The following is a 15,736-nucleotide window of genomic DNA, read 5'->3' as shown; positions in this document are numbered from 1 at the left end:
CTTCAAAAGAGAAAAGCACCATAGATATGTACCAATGTGAAAATCAGTAGCAAATGCCCACTTCAGCTGAGAACGTGAGGCCAGGTCTCCCAGGGGAATTAGAAATGAAATCTGAATTCCAATCTAGGTTCTCTGACTCCTTCGCCCAGGGTGGTCATCACTGTCATCACCATCATCCGTGGTACTTATTGAACAGGTGCTCACAGTCTAAGTAGGAGGAGGAACGGATATTTAATCCCCATTTTACAGGCGAAGACATGGAGGCACAGAGAAGTAAAGTGACTTTCCCAAGGTCACACAGCAGGCTAGTAGCGAAGGTACTAGTGGGAAACAGTGTGGCCTAGGGGGAAGAGCATGGGCCGCGGAGTCAGAGGACCTGCGTTCTAATCCCGGCTCCTCCACTTCTCTGCTGTGTGACTTTGGGCAAGGCAGTAAACTTCTCTATGCCTCAGTTACCTCATCTGTAAAATGGAGATTAAGACTGTAAATCCTATGTGGACAGTGTCTGTGTCCAACCTGATTATCTTGTATCCACCCTAGAGCTTAGTGCAGTGCCCGGCACATAGTAGGTGCTTAACAAATACCATTAAGCAAAACAGAACATATAAGGAAACCGATGCACAGAGAAGCTAAATTCATTCATTCGTTCAAGAGTATTTATTGAGCGCTTACTACGTGCAGAGCACTGTACTAAGCGCTTGGAATATACAATTCGGCAACCGATAGAGACAACTGTGTCTAAATGACAGGCATGTGTCAAGCACTGTGCTAAGCACCAGAATAGATACAATACGATTCGATTAGATAAGGTCTCTATACTACAAAGAGCTCACGGCCTAAGTGAGAGGGGGAACAAGTACTTAATCCCTATTTGACAGATGAGAAAACCAGGGCACATAAAAGTTAGGTGACCTCAGAAAAGTAACAGAGTGAAGATTAGAACCCCGGTCTCCTGACTCCCAGGCCCGTGCTTTTTCCCTAGGCCACGGTGACTACCTCCTCCATCAGGGGTATTAATGTAATTAATTAAGGGTCTTTTCATGTAATGCTCTAGTGCAGTCGTCAGGAGCAGGAAGAAGTCCAAGATTCCTGTCTTCTCTCCAGACGTTTCTGTTCTGACTTTGTTGCCCGATCTTGGGAAAGTTACTTTGTCTCTCCATTTCCCCTGCTTCCTTAGTCTCTAGAAAAATCTGCAGACCATTTTTTCTTGGCACCCAACTCCACACCACACACATAGCAGCTATGTGCTGGAAGCCAGTGGGAAGTCCACCGCAGGCAGGAGGAAATACAGGGGAAGATATTGACCCATTCTCTACAAAGCTCTGTTGAAAGGCCCAGTACCCTCTTGCTCACCTTGAACTTTTAAGAGCGGCAGTTATGCAAAAGCTCTACTTCCAGTTAATGTGAAAAGAAGCGAAGTTATCTGGATGTTATGGGTGGGTTTTCTTCAAGCAACATAAAGGCGGAGAAATGAGAACAGCAGGACCACTAGTAACCAGAAACATCCCACTAAGGCTTCATTTGAGCCCCTAATAAATCTCCCTTTTTTCTTTGTCTGAAGTTAAATGTTCCCTTATTGAGCAATCTTCTGACAGCTAGGAAAGTTACGTAAAACAAAAGCCTGGTATGCCGCATCAGCCACCATTCTCTTCTCCTCCTCCTCCTTCTTCACTTCCTCATCTTCATCCTCCTCTTCCTTTTCTTCCTCCTTCCCTTCTATCTCTTCTTCCTTCTCCTCTTTTTCCTCCTTCTCCTCTTCTTCCCCCTCCTATTTCTCAATCAATCAATTTTATTTAATGAGCCTTTAATATGTGCAGATTACGGTATTAAGCACTTGGGAGAGTAGGTTAAGTAATAAAGTAGGTATGATCCCTGCGTCAGACTACACTACAATCTAGAGGCAAGAATCTTAGTTATCTTCCTTTTATTTCTTCTCCTCTTCTTCCTTCTTCCTCTTCCTTTCTTCCTATGATTCCTCTCCTCCTTCTCTATTATCTCTTCCCTTCCTCTCCCTCTCTTGCTTCTCTACCTTTCTCCTTTTCTTCCCCCACCATCCTTCCTTTCCTCTATTCTCTCTCTTTTTCCTCCCCCTTCCTTCTTATCCTCTTCTTCCTCTTCCTTCTCCTCCTGCTTTCTTCCTTCTCCTTTTCCTCCTTTATCTTTCTCTTTCTCCTCATCTTCCTCCTTCTCTTCCTCTTCCTTCTTTCTTCTCTTCTTCAAAAGCCTAGCACTAGCACCATGGCCCCTTCGCTCGATGTGACTAAACCTCCACCAGGTTTCCGAAGTGAGACATCTTGTTATTTTTTGTTCTCATTAAAACCTTAGGACACATACCCAAATACACTATTCTCTCCCCTTATAAATCAGGGAATAATAACAAGGCACCTCTTTTGTTTTCAAAATTAGCTCGAGTTCACCTTTGACATTATTAGTTAAAGTATTATTTATGGTGAGATCTAATTGAGATTTAATCCACTTTTCAGCGCACAATCACAGCACAATATCCCTCATTTTTTTATATTTTTTCTTACTCATTAAACTTGAGAGGAAGGTAGAGCTTTCTTCAGCTCTGGCACTGATCATTTCCAGATCACCAACCTCTAACTGGTCCTCAGCCCACCTGGACTTTAAATATCTATCAAAGCAAATGGCATCTTGCAAAAGTTTCAGCCACATCAGTGAATGCATAGAAAGCCCAAAGAGTGTCCCCTCTCGTGGATACAAAAACGTGTACACAAATAGGTTTCCACGTCGGTGAATACGTGTACATCTCCACAATTAAGTGCCTGGCTTCATCTCGTTAGATTAAGTAGTACAGGCAGTGATTCTGTCAGCACAGATAATCACACACACATCCAGGCCACCATGCCTTCAGAAACTTTTCTTTCATCCTTGAGAAAGAATGTAGAAATTCTTATAATAATGAAGAGTATGTTCAGTGTTTATTGCTGCTTTCTCTCACTAGAGATCAACTCATAAAACTTTACTCCAAATTAAACAAACTTGAGCTCTTGGTGCTGGCAGTCAAGAGCTACCACTAAAACTCAGGAAATCTTGGCTTCCATCATCAAGGGGTTAACAACCTTCACTTTGGGAAGATAACGGACCCCTCTTTCCTCTCCGTACACCCTCATTCCTTAATGACTCCAAAATGTTGGTTTGGCTTCAAGACGTCTCATTATTATATTGTCTGGAGATTGGGGAATTGTATTCCAAATAAAACTCTATTTTCAAAAAACACCATCTTCCCAGGACATGGCAGATGGAAAATGCACTGTCGAAGGTATTAAAGCCCTCACAGAACTGCGACTGACTGGATTGTCTCTGACTCTCAGGGGGATTTCGCAAACAGGTGTGCAGAGAAGCTGGGACAGGGAGTGTCCACAGGAAGACGGTCTGCATCAGTGATTGGATCGGAAATAGGTGTCCCTCAGCATCCTACCCTCTCCAGCCCTGGCTAAAGTGCCCTGGAATTAGCAATCTGGGTCTTTGGGGCTTTTAAAAATATCCAGACTCACAATACACCACAGGAGAAGTGTGCTCAAAGCAAGTTGTTCAGTCTCAACTGGGACCACCACTCTCTTCCTTCTGAATCTAACACTGTATGGTAAACTCCTAGAAGTGAGGGTTCTTCTCTTTTATTTTTGTTGTACTCTTCCACATATCTCACAGATATTTGACAAACAACAGATGCTCAATAAAATCGCTTTATCGATTGGCTGCCTGAACTAGCAGGGATGTAGCCCAGAATCCCTTATCACCAGCCTGAACCAGGACGCCAGCCAACCCTAGGTCACCTTAATATTCAGGAACATATTTAAGACCATTTGACACTCAAGTTCCCAGAAGGATCCCGGGCCCAGAAGCCACCCTGCCTCTTCTTATGCTTGACATAAGCCCCCAACCTACTCTCAGATGATTGGGAGTGCTCAATAAGACACAACCACTCACCAACAAGAAATGGAGTTGGTTAACTGGGTTTTAGTCAGACCGCCCAGAGACCAACGCTGGAATTTCACTGGAATGCACAGCCACTTACCTTCCTGCACTGCTGCCTCAACGGCCACTGAATCAGGAATCCTTCTCCAGGAACTGTGCCGATCTGGGCTGCAGAAGCAGGAACTTTCCACATTTTCACCCACCGGGCCTGGGTTCTAATCACAGATCTGCCACTGTCTGCTGTGTGACCTGGGCAAATCATTTAACTTCTCTGGGCCTCAGTTTCTTCAACTGCAAAATGGGGATTCAGTACCTGGTCTCCCTATTTAATAATTATGATATTTGTTAAGGGTTTACTGTGTGCCAAGCACTGTTAGACTGTGAACCCTATATGGGACCTGATTATCTCACATCTACCCCGGGACTGAATACAGTGCTAGACACATAGTAAGTGCTTAACAAAGACTGTTATTATTAGTATTATTATTATTTCCACTGGGTACCAGTGACTCAGAGAATACTGACCCAAGAACTCCCTCTAGGAAGCCCTGTATCCAAGCTGCAGGTGGGGAGGAGTATGGCTCAGTGGAAAGAGCATGGGCCTGGAAGTCAGGGGACCTGAGTTTGTTTTTGTAATTTTTTTTTTTACAGTATTGGTTAAGCGCTTTACTATGCATCAAGTCCTGTTCTAATAGCTGCAGTAGATATGAGATAATCAGGTTGGGCCCAGTCCCTATCCCACACAGAATTCGCCGTCTTAATATCCTTTTACAAAGAAGGTTCTAATCCCAGGTCCACCCCCTGTCTGCTGTGTGACCTTGGGCAAGTCACTTAACTTTTCTGTGCCTCAGTTCTTCTTACTTATTCTGTGAGCCCCATGTGGATCCTGATTATCCTGTGTTTTCCCCAGTGCTTAGTACAGTGTTCGGCTTATAGAAAGCGCTTAACAAATACCAAAATCATTACTATTATTAGGTGGCACTAAATCCTTCCCCCTCCCAGGGTCGCCCCTGGAGAGTTTCCAGTAATCCACCAGTCTCGGCTAGGGGAGGGAAAGTCAAGCAGAGGTTTACCCATTCCATTCCTAGCTTGGCCAGTGGATAGCAAGTGGAAGACAATCTGCTACAAATCAAAACTCACCCTTACTGGGCAGCAGTGGCACGGGAGAGAGTCGAGGGTGGACACTCAAGTTTACTGAGTGGAAGGAGACGGTGGTAAACCACTTCCTTATTTTTGCTAAGAAAACTCTATGGATCCACTACCAGAACGATTGCAGACGGAGAGAGGAGCGTTCAGGGAGAGGCATTTCCGGGGTGTCGCTACGGGTCAGAAACGACTCGACCGCATAAGACAAGACTACTGCTGCGGAAACTCTCTTTCCTGGTCTTCATTGCTTTTGGGGAATCCCCTCTAACCAGTTCACTTGGGATGACTTCATTTCCTTTCACTCAAGTTCTCTTGTGTCCCCTTTTTGCCAAGATCCCCTCAGTACCGGAGCCCATTTCCAAAGGGGACCTCGCCTATTTTTCAACCCCAACCCCAGTAGCTGGTATGTAAATCAGTGGTTGTGTCTGAGAGCCAAGTCAAACATTAAATCCAGGCAAAGAGTCTGTTTGACTCTAGATTCAACAACCACCCCCTTGTAAGACACCTCATTACACCTCGTTTCTTATGTCCTTATCCTTCTATCATTAATTCTCCTCCCATTTCCCATCCAGGGAAGCTGATTTATGATGACCACTGCCTTAGTGTACGAAAACTGCGTTCTAGGACTTCAAGATCCCACCTTGCCACTCACTGTAGGTTCACTGGAGACGTTAATGAAATGCCTTGAGAAGCCAGTAGATTCTTCTGAGCTAGCTCCAGGTCTAACAGTCAGGAGATTTGCACATGGTCACCAGCCTCTGGTCAGTGAATATGCCTGTTTATTGTCGTACTGTCCCAAGCACTTAGTTCAGTGCTCTGCACACAGTAAACGTTCAATAAATTCAATTGACTGACTCTGTCAATCTCCCAAAAGACAGGCTGGCTTCTTGATGTGGTTTTCTCTTTCATCTAACTATATACTGTTGAGGCAATCCTGATTTAGTGTCTCAGAAATGCTTGAAGACAACAGCAGGCCCAGTCAGATGTGTGGTTTCAAACCCGGATTTCCCGATTAAAATGGTAAAATTCCTCTGTCTGTCTCCCATGAACGATCATTGTCCTTAGCTAAATACCCAGATGCTATGGGAAACCACAGAAAAGTTTCAAGCTGGGCTTCATCTTTCTGTATCCTTCATCCCTCTGACACAATCGTTACTCCAGAGAGACTGACAGGCTTAGGCAAGGAGACCGATCCTAGCGGTTAAGAGGCAGTGTGAGGTCCTGTATCGAATGATTGCTCACCTAAGAGTCGTACTCTGTTGCCTAACATGGCACCTCTGCTGACAAATCCAGTGAGCATTCAACAGTTGGCCCTCATTCAATCGCGAGGTGAATTCATTCAATCCCAGGCACATTCCAGGGATTTGGGCAGTTTATGGAATTCCAGGACTTCAAGCTCGGCACTGCGGTCCAGAGAATGTGGTACCTCTCCCTGAAGTCAACAATAGAGAGGTGAGTGATGACGTATTTACTACACCCCAGGAAAGGATATTGATTAAAAAACTTACACCCAAGTTACGCAGCATTTTCCTTTTTCCACAAGGTACGTTTTTCCTGGGAGTGCCTTCCCGTATTTGTTCTGAAATGTTATGCCTCAGTTCCATCCTATTTAACTCTATTTATTGAGTGCTTACTGTGTGCAGAGCACTGTACTAAGCTCTTGAACCAGAGAAGCGGTGCGGCTTAAGAGACGCAGCTTAGCTTAGTGGATAAAGCACAGGCCTGGGAGTCAGAAGGACCTGGGTTCTAATCCCGGCTCTGCCACTCGTCTGCTGTGTGACCTTGGGCAAAGCACTTAACTTCTCTGGGCTTCAATTAATCTGAAAAATGGGGATTAAGAGTGTGAGACCCACGTGGGGTAGGGACTGTGTCCTACCTGATTAACCTGTCTCTACCCCAGTGCTTAGAACACTCTTTGGCACATAGTCAGCGCTTAACAAGTAGGATTATTAGTAGTAGTAGTAGTATTAACCCATCTTACATCCATCCTGTCACACAATGGTTTGAACATTGTTTCCATCACTGAAAATACGGTCCGTAGCGGAGTTGCGAACAAACCCTATCTCATGAGGATGGATTTTCTTTCGACCACTCACCACACCAAAACACATTTCTGCATACCAAGCAGCCCGTGGCCCTAGCAGTGCAAGCTTCCAACCCACGGTAAAATACGACTCTTCAAACTGGATTAAAATGAACTCTTCAAAGAAGGTGACAACCTAGACAGATGGTTGTTCGTTAGCTTGGACTTGGAGACCTCCTGTTCCTCTTTTTTCCTCTTTTAACTGTTTTTATCTAATTTGGGCCAACCCTTTGAGATCACTGGAAGACCCACCTGACTGAGCCTGAGAAAGCTGCAAATGCTGAGTCCAGTCATCACGTGGTTTCTAGCCAAGCTGAGTGGGGAAACAAACCACATTTCAACCTTTTTAGGCCATAACTGCATTGGAAAATGGCTTCAGACCCAGTTATCAAGCTTGGGGAGAACAGGCCCTTAGTTATTCTCAGGAGGAAATGGAAGCCTGAGAGCTACTGCTAACTAGCATATATATTTATATACACAGCCAGAGAGAGAGCCTGTGAGAGAGGAAGAGAACAAAAAACAGACGAATTTAAGTGCTTTTCTGTTGTTCTTGGGTGGGTATTCTCCCCTCCCAAACCTAGCCCCCTCTCAGAAGAGCCCCTCATTAACTGTAACTCCCAAGACACTCGACTTCTGCAAGTTTTTGTTTTTAAGGCCGCCCGTAGCCCAAGCACATTGGTTTCATCCCTCTCCACCATTACCCAGGTTCTCAAATGAACAACAACGGATTCCACACACCCGAACGGCTTCTTCTGAAAAGGAACCAGCGGCGAACAGAGAAGGCTCCGCTGCTAACAGCTTCTCTTCCTCCAGTCATCACCCCAGAATACCTCGCCACCCTCCACATTACCGAGGTCTGTTTTACGGGAGCGTCTTGGCAAGACCATGACAGCAGCAGTTAATAAACACGGTCCCGATGTATAAATTCAAACGTATTAGGAAATCTAATGTGTCACATGGTGTAATCATAGCAGAAATTTTCTGTAATCAGAATATTAAACAACTGCCATTCAGTTTTAAGACTTTCAACCCACTGCAGCAAATGGGATGATTAATATGTAAATGAACTGAGTGTCTGTTTTCTGCGCCGGGGGCTTTTCCGAGCCAGGCAGTTTCATCTCCTGTGCTGATCCAAACTGCGAGAAAATGGCTGCCCTGAGGAGAAGAAGGAAGAGCGCTGCTAGTGTAATTGTAATCCTGGGCCAGATTTATGATTGACCAGCGTGTGCTCTTTTTAACCATGTGGCTGCCGCCTCAGTCTGGTGTAGGGGACAAAATGTCCTTCCCCAGCTCGTTCCAGGGAGTGGGCTGCTGATGGAATCCCAGGACTTCAAGCTCAGCATTGTGGTCCGGAGAATGTGGTAAACTCTATGAAGTCAACAATAGAGAGGTGAGTGATGATGTATTTACTGCACCCCGGGAAGGGATATCGATTAAAAAACTAACACCCAAGTTACGCAGCACTTTCCTTTTTCCATGAAGCAGGTTTTTCCTGTAAGTGCTTTCCCATATTTGTTCTGAAATACTATGCCTCAATTCCATGTAGGTTATTACCATTAACCACATTAAACAGAAGAAAAACTAAGACACTTGCTCAAGTCGACCCCACACCCCTTAGGCACAGATTTCTAGTGCGTTGCTTAATCTAGTGAGCTGCCTCTCATAACTTTGTGATAGCGCTTAATACAGTACTCTGCACCCAGTAAGTGCTCAGTAAATACCACTGATTGATATCGTAGAGGACCTCGATTGATTCAGGGAGCGACTGTGAGTCTAATTTTGTTTTTACTTGGTTTATCCAGATCCCAGCGAGCCTAATGAGATTGCTAGTTAAGAGGAAGATTATTGTAACTTGAAAAGATAAACAACAAACGTCACCTATTTTTTTCATGCGAGTGACAGTAACAGAAAAGGAAGTCTCCCTCTCTGTTTCTCTCTCTCTCTCTGTGTGGGTGTGTGTGGTGGAGGAGAGGTATTTCTAAATGGAAGCCCCATGGCATCTGGATTTTTTCCCATTTCTTAACTGTGCTGCTTCCATGTTCAGGAAATGTTAGATAATTAAATGGGAAGCAGTATGATCTAGTGGAAAGAGCATGGGCCTGGGAGTCAGAAGACCTGGCCTCCAATCTCCCGACCCTACCACTTGTCCGTTGTGTGACCTTGGGTAAGTCACTTAACTTTTCAGTGCCTCAGGTACCTCATCTGTAAAATAGGGATTAAGATTGGGAGCCCCAAGTGGGACACGGACTGTGTCCAACCTGATTACCTTGTACCTACCCCAAGGCTTAGTACAGTTCCTGGCACACAGTAAAAAGACTAACAAATAGTATTTTAAAAAATAGGCTAAGATATAACTCGCCCAGGATGGGTATTGTACCCGTGACTGATCATCACTCAGGAATCTTTGGATCCTCCATTCATTCACGCAGGCCAACTAGGTCCCTTGATGGAGATGGAGGCGCAGCTTTCGAGAGGGGAGACTATCGACAACCGCTGCCCATTAACGGCATCAGTCACGGGATCAGTGCTGCCTGCCTAACAATAATAATAATGATAATAACTGTGGTATTTGTTATAGCCTTACTCTATGCCAAGCACTGTACTAAGCGCTGGGGTTGGGGGGATACAAACAAATCAGTTGGGCATAGTCCCTGTCCCATCTGGGGCTCAAATCTCAGTCTCCATTTTACAGATGAGGTAACCGAGGCACAGAAACGTGTGACTTGCCCAAGGTCACACAGCAGACAAGTGGCAGAAACGGCTACCTCTGCAACAGCTTCATCCCCCCGTGTTCAGCCACTGAACTGTGTGGTCTGGGCCCGCTCCTTTAGAGAAACAGCACCAACAAGAAATCCGGTAACCAGGGCTGGGAGTGTTGCCAACCCTGCAGGTCTGTGAACGGGGACCTCAGCCCTTCCTGGAAGTTAAGTAATTACTCCTAAATAAATAGCTCTCAAAAATTCCCCTTGATCGAATCTTTTCTTTCTACAATAGCCTTTTATAATTAGAACATCAAATATACTTGATGTTTTTAGTTGAATGTGGTTTCCACTGCAGATAGAGGTTATAATGCTTTATTCATAGGGTGCACCACAGAAAGAGTGAGAAAGGGAGGGAGGGAGGGAGAGAAAGAGGAAGAGAGAGGGAGAAAGAGGGGGTGAAAGGGAGAGAGGGGCAGAGAGGGAGAAAGAGGGGGTGAAAGGGAGAGAGGGGCAGAGAGGGAGAGAAAGAGAGGGAAAGAGAAGAGAGAGATCAGTCCGTTATTTGCTAGGACACGGCCATTATCAGTGAAATCCTTCAGATGCATGTGAAGGTGGTTGAAAGGCCAATGCCCCACCTACAGTCCTCTCTAACGTGGGTGAATGTAAACAGTGGCCCTGCCGTTCTAAAGACTTGGACGGGTAAAGCACTTGGCTCTGCTTCTGAGGCCGTCTCTTGGCGTCCCAATCTTCGAGAAGCTTCCCATTGCTGCCCGCCAGGCTGCTCTTTCCTTCCAACTGCTGTCTATCGGCCTTTTTCCTTCCAACTGCTGCCCGCCGAGCTGATCTTTCCTTCCAACTGCTGCCCGCCAAGCTGATCTCTCCTTCCAATTGCTGCCCGCCAGGCTGATCTGGCTCCCAACAGACCACCGTTCCAGCCCCTTGTTTGAGACAATTCGCTGTGACTTTGAAGTATAAAATCTGTTTCCTCTGCCTGCAGATGCCTTATTTCATTTCACCATAGAGCAGCTGCTTGAGAACTCCGCTATCACCCATTCTGACCAAATACTAGTATCATTAATAGTAGTAGTAATAATAATAATAATGTAGCATGGTGTAGTGGGTAGAGCACAGGTCTGGGAGTCAGAAGGTCCTAGGTTCTAATCCCAGCTCTGCCACTTGTCTGGGATGTGACCTTGGGCCAATCCCTTCACACATTCATTCCTCAGGTATGAATCATATTTATTGAGCGCTTACTGTGTGCAGAGCACTATACTAAGCGCTTGGGAAACTACAATACGGCAATAGAGATAATCCCTGCCCACAACGAGTACTTCACTTCCCTGAGCCTCAGTTACCGCATCTGTAAAATGGGGATAGAGACTATGAGCCCCACGTTGGACAGGGACTGTGTCCAACCCTTTCCGCTTGTATCCACCCCAGAATTTAGTACAGTCCCTGGCACATAGTAAGCACTTAACAAATACCACAATTGTTATTATTATCGTCCTCACATATGGACCGACCAGAGATCTAAAGATAGACCTAGGTAGGCAGCATGATGCTGTTTATTGTTTACTGTTATCTTGTACTCTCCCAAGCGTTTAGTACAGTGCTCTGCACACAGTAAGTGCTCAATAATTACGACTGACTACCGAACTGACTGACTAAAAGTAGCCACAATGGCACTGAATAGAACAGCCACAAATGAAGTGTCTCTGGGACAAACGTTGCTGAATGTTATTAATAATAATAATGATGATGGCATTTGCTAAGCGCTTACTATATGCCAAGCACTGTTCTAAGCGGTAGGATCGATACAGGGTAATTAAGCTGTCCCACGTGGGGCTCACAGTCTTAATATTCATTTTACAGAATAAACCCCGGATGACAGCCCATGGAAAGCAAAGGCTTTGATGCCTCTGGCGTGTTTTTCAATTTGAGAGATTAAATTTATCTGGCACGTTGACCCGACTAATTATACAGATGAGTTACTGAGGCACAGAGAAGTTAAGTGACTTACCTGAAGTCACACAGCTGATAAGTGGCGGAGCTGGAATTAGAACCCTCGACCTCTGACTCCCAAGCCCGGCTCTTTCCACTAAGCCAGGCTGCTTCTCCAGTCTTAATCTGACTGCAAACCATCGGAAGCCTCAAAATGTTATTACGGTATTTGCTAAGCCCTTATTATGCAATAAGCAATATTCTAAGCAATCAGTCGATCTTATTTATTGAGGGCTTACTATGTGCAGAGTACTGTACTAAGTGCTTGAGAAAGTATGATACAACAGAATTAGCACTGGGGTAGATATAAATTAATTAAGTTGGACACATAGGGAGCTCACAGTCTAAACAGGAGGGTGAACAGGTATTGAATCCCCATTCCATAGATGGGGAAACTGAGGCACAGAAAACCTAAGTGACTCTGCTTAATGCAGTGTTCTGCACACTGTAAGCACTCAGAAAATACAGCTGATTGAGTAATTGGTTGACTGGCCCAAGTTCACACAGCAGACAATTGGCCAAACTGGGATTAGAACTCAGGTCCTCTGATTCTCAAGCCACGACTAGGTCATGGACACACATTGGATAGTCATGTTTTCTTAAAAATATAAAACTTACTAGGGCCCGATTTCTTTTAAACCTAATCTGATTTACCTTAGGCCCTGAGTCTTTGAGCCCTTGATGATTTACACAGTGACTAAACCGGTACCAAGGTCTTGACCCAACTGCCACGTTGGCGGGCACCTTCAGGGCATTTGACACTCTTAGAAAACCTCACCTTCATACCCAGAAGAGGCTTTAATAATGTTGGTATTTGTTAAGCGCTTACTATGTGCAGAGCACTGTTCTAAGCGCTGGGGTAGACACAGGGGAATCAGGTTGCCCCACGTGGGGCTCACAGTCTTAATCCCCATTTTACAGATGAGGTAACCGAGGAACAGAGAAGTTAAGTGACTTGCCCACAGTCACGCAGCCGACAAGTGGCAGAGCCGGGATCCGAACCCTTGACCTCTGACTCCAAAGCCCGTGCTCTTTCCACTGAGCCACGCTGCTTCTCCAGCTTACCAGCTCTAGCTATCCCTTGGGTGTCTACTAAGTTCGAGTTATCTCTCAAGAGACTTCCTTTTCCACCTTGGCTCCTGCATTCATGCTGGAGGGCTTGCGGTCCATCCCACTAGGCCAGATGCAATTCTGCCCCCAGGTTTGTCATTTGTAGATTCTGTGAGAGTCCTAATCATCATCATCATCATGGTATCTGTTAAGAGCTTACTACGCGCCAGGCACCGTACTCAACCCTGGGGCCGACACAAGCAAATAGGGTTGGACACGGTCCCTGTCCCACGTGGGGCTCACAGTCTCGATTCCCATCTTACAGATGAGATAACTGAGGCCCAGGGAAGTGAAGTGAATTGTCCAAGGTCACATAGCGGACAAGTGGCGGAGCTGGGATTAGAACCCGGGACCTTCTGAGTCCCAGGCCCGTTCTCTAACCACTAAGCCATGCTGCTGCTTTGGGGTCCCTCCCACCCCCGGAACCCAATCCAACACGGTCCCAGGGAAGACCGTCCTAATTCAGAACGAGTTATCCCACCTGGAGAATCTTTCGGCATCCACGTTGGCCCTTGCCCACCTTCACCCTCCTCTAAATCTGCTTCAGGCCTATCGCTTTCTCAGGCCACTTTAACGTGGCCATATTGAACCGTCAAAAGATGTCAGCAAGTTGTGAGGGCCAGTCTCACGCTGGCTGCAATTACCAGAGGGCAGTGATCAATGGGGTTCTTTTGTTAGCATTACAGGATCGGTATTGACTCAGGAAGTAAGTGCCCCAGCGGTTTAGGCTAAAGCTGAAATGGACAGGCAGTCTCGCCCTTCACCGCTTGCAAGCCACTAACCTACACTTACCCCATTAATTATTCCTGTCCAAATGGCAGGGATCGTTAGGACCCACAATCTGCTAAAGGAAGAGAGGTCATAGGCGGGCACAGAGGCTCCATTTACAAAACCGGGAAATTCATCCTTCTCGCCGTGGTGAGAGAGGGTTACTGTTTTACTCCAGTGTGATTTCTTCACTAAACAGGTAACCCCAGATGACGGCCCATGGAAAGCAAGGGCTTTGATGCCTCTGGCGTGTTTTTCAACCTGAGAGATTTAATTTATCTGGCACGTTGACCCGACTAATTATACAGATGGGAAAGAGATACCCTGTACGATCCAAGGCACCCACGGTGCTTTGCTCTTCTACCTGCCTGCCAATCGCGGGGAGATGTCAAATCCGCTCTGATTTGCCAGACTGCCTTGATTTTCTCTTTTCCCGGCTTTCCCGTTAAAGATGCACTGCCACTTACCAACCAAGACCAAGTTGCTAAGCGGAACCGGGGTGGAGGTTGTGGGGAGGGGGTTTTCTGCTCTGGATTTTGTTTTGTTTTTTGTTTCTTTAGGCCTCCAGGCCCTCTTGATCTCCCAGTGTGCAGAGTCCAAGTCCTCACCTTGGAAGCTCATCCACTCCAAGCCACATTCTGCATGATGGAGGACCCATGCTCATTATACATTATTAATATTTAATAATTAATAGTTTGGATTATTATGGTATTTGTTAAGTGGTGACTACCAAAGCAGCATGATATAGGGGATAGGGCACCGGCCTGGAAGTCAGAAGGTCATGGGTTCTAATTCCAGCTCTTCTGCTTGTCTCCTGTGTGACCTTGGGCAAATGATCTCACTTATCTGTGCCTCGGTTACTTCATCTGTAAAACGGGGATGGAAACTGTAAGCCCCATGTGGGACAGGGACTGTATCCAACCCGATTTGCTTGTATCCACCCCAGCGCTTAGTACAGTGCCTGGCACAGAGTAAGGATTTAACAAATACCACGTGTCAAGCCTGTTCTAAACACTGGGGTAGATTCAATAATTATAATAGCATTTGTTAAGCGCCTACTATGTGCCCAGCACCGTTTTAAGCACAGGGGTAGATCAGGTAATCAGGTTGTCCCACGAGGGGCTCACGGTCTCAATCTTCATTTTACAGATGAGGTGACTGAGGCACAGAGAAGTTAAGTGACTTGCCCAAAGTCACACAGCTGACAAGTGGCGGAGCCAGAATTAGAACCCACGACCTCTGACTCCCAAGCCCGTGCTCCTTCCACTCAGCCATGCTGCTTCTCAAGATAATCAGGTCAGACAGAGTCACTTTCCCACATGAGGATCGTAGTCTTAGTAGGAGGAACAACAGGCATTGAACGCCCATTTTACAGATTAAAGGAACTGAGGCAAAGAAGAGTTAAGTGACTTATCCAAGGTTACACAGCGGGCAATGGGCAGAGCTGGAATTATTCATTCATTCAGTAGTATTTATTGAGCGCTTACTATGTGCAGAGCACTGTACTAAGCGCTTGGAATGGACAAATCGGCAACAGATGGAGACGGCCCCTGCCCTTTGACGGGTTTACAGTCTAATCGGGGGAGACGGACAGACGAGGACAATGGCGATAAATAGAGTCGAGGGAAAGAACGTCTCATTAAAACAATAGCAAATAAATAGAATCAGGGCGATGTACATCTCATTAAACAAAATAAATAGGATGATGAAGATATATACAGTTGAGCGGACGAGTACGGTGCTGAGGGGATGGGACGGGAGAGGGGGAGGAGCAGAGGGAAAGGGGGGAGAAGAGGGTTTAGCCGTGGAGAGGCGAAGGGGGGGTGAATTAGAACTCAGCTTCTCCGACTCCCTACCACTAGGCCATGCTAGGCCACCTCAAACCCGCTGAATATTGGGGTCAATCCCCCGGAAGCCCATTCTACCCCATCTGTCCGTTGCGGCCCTCTTTGCTTTAAACATTTTGGGAGAGAAGACCCTTTATTTT

General features: G+C 46.0%; 1 non-coding gene across 1 annotated transcript; it reads left to right on the top strand.

The window, feature by feature from the left end:
• The first annotated feature begins 4,931 nt into the window (after positions 1–4,931).
• LOC114813919 lies at positions 4,932–5,069 on the top strand. The gene has a single exon (XR_003761663.1). It is a non-coding gene; the product is annotated as a small nucleolar RNA SNORA7 (small nucleolar RNA).
• Positions 5,070–15,736: the final 10,667 nt, after the last annotated feature.

Source organism: Ornithorhynchus anatinus, chromosome 8 (genome assembly GCF_004115215.2).
Source record: "Ornithorhynchus anatinus isolate Pmale09 chromosome 8, mOrnAna1.pri.v4, whole genome shotgun sequence".
In the NCBI taxonomy this organism is placed as follows: Eukaryota; Metazoa; Chordata; class Mammalia; order Monotremata; family Ornithorhynchidae; genus Ornithorhynchus; species Ornithorhynchus anatinus.
Note: the sequence above shows the minus strand (reverse complement) of the source record. Positions and strands in the feature narration are given on the sequence as shown.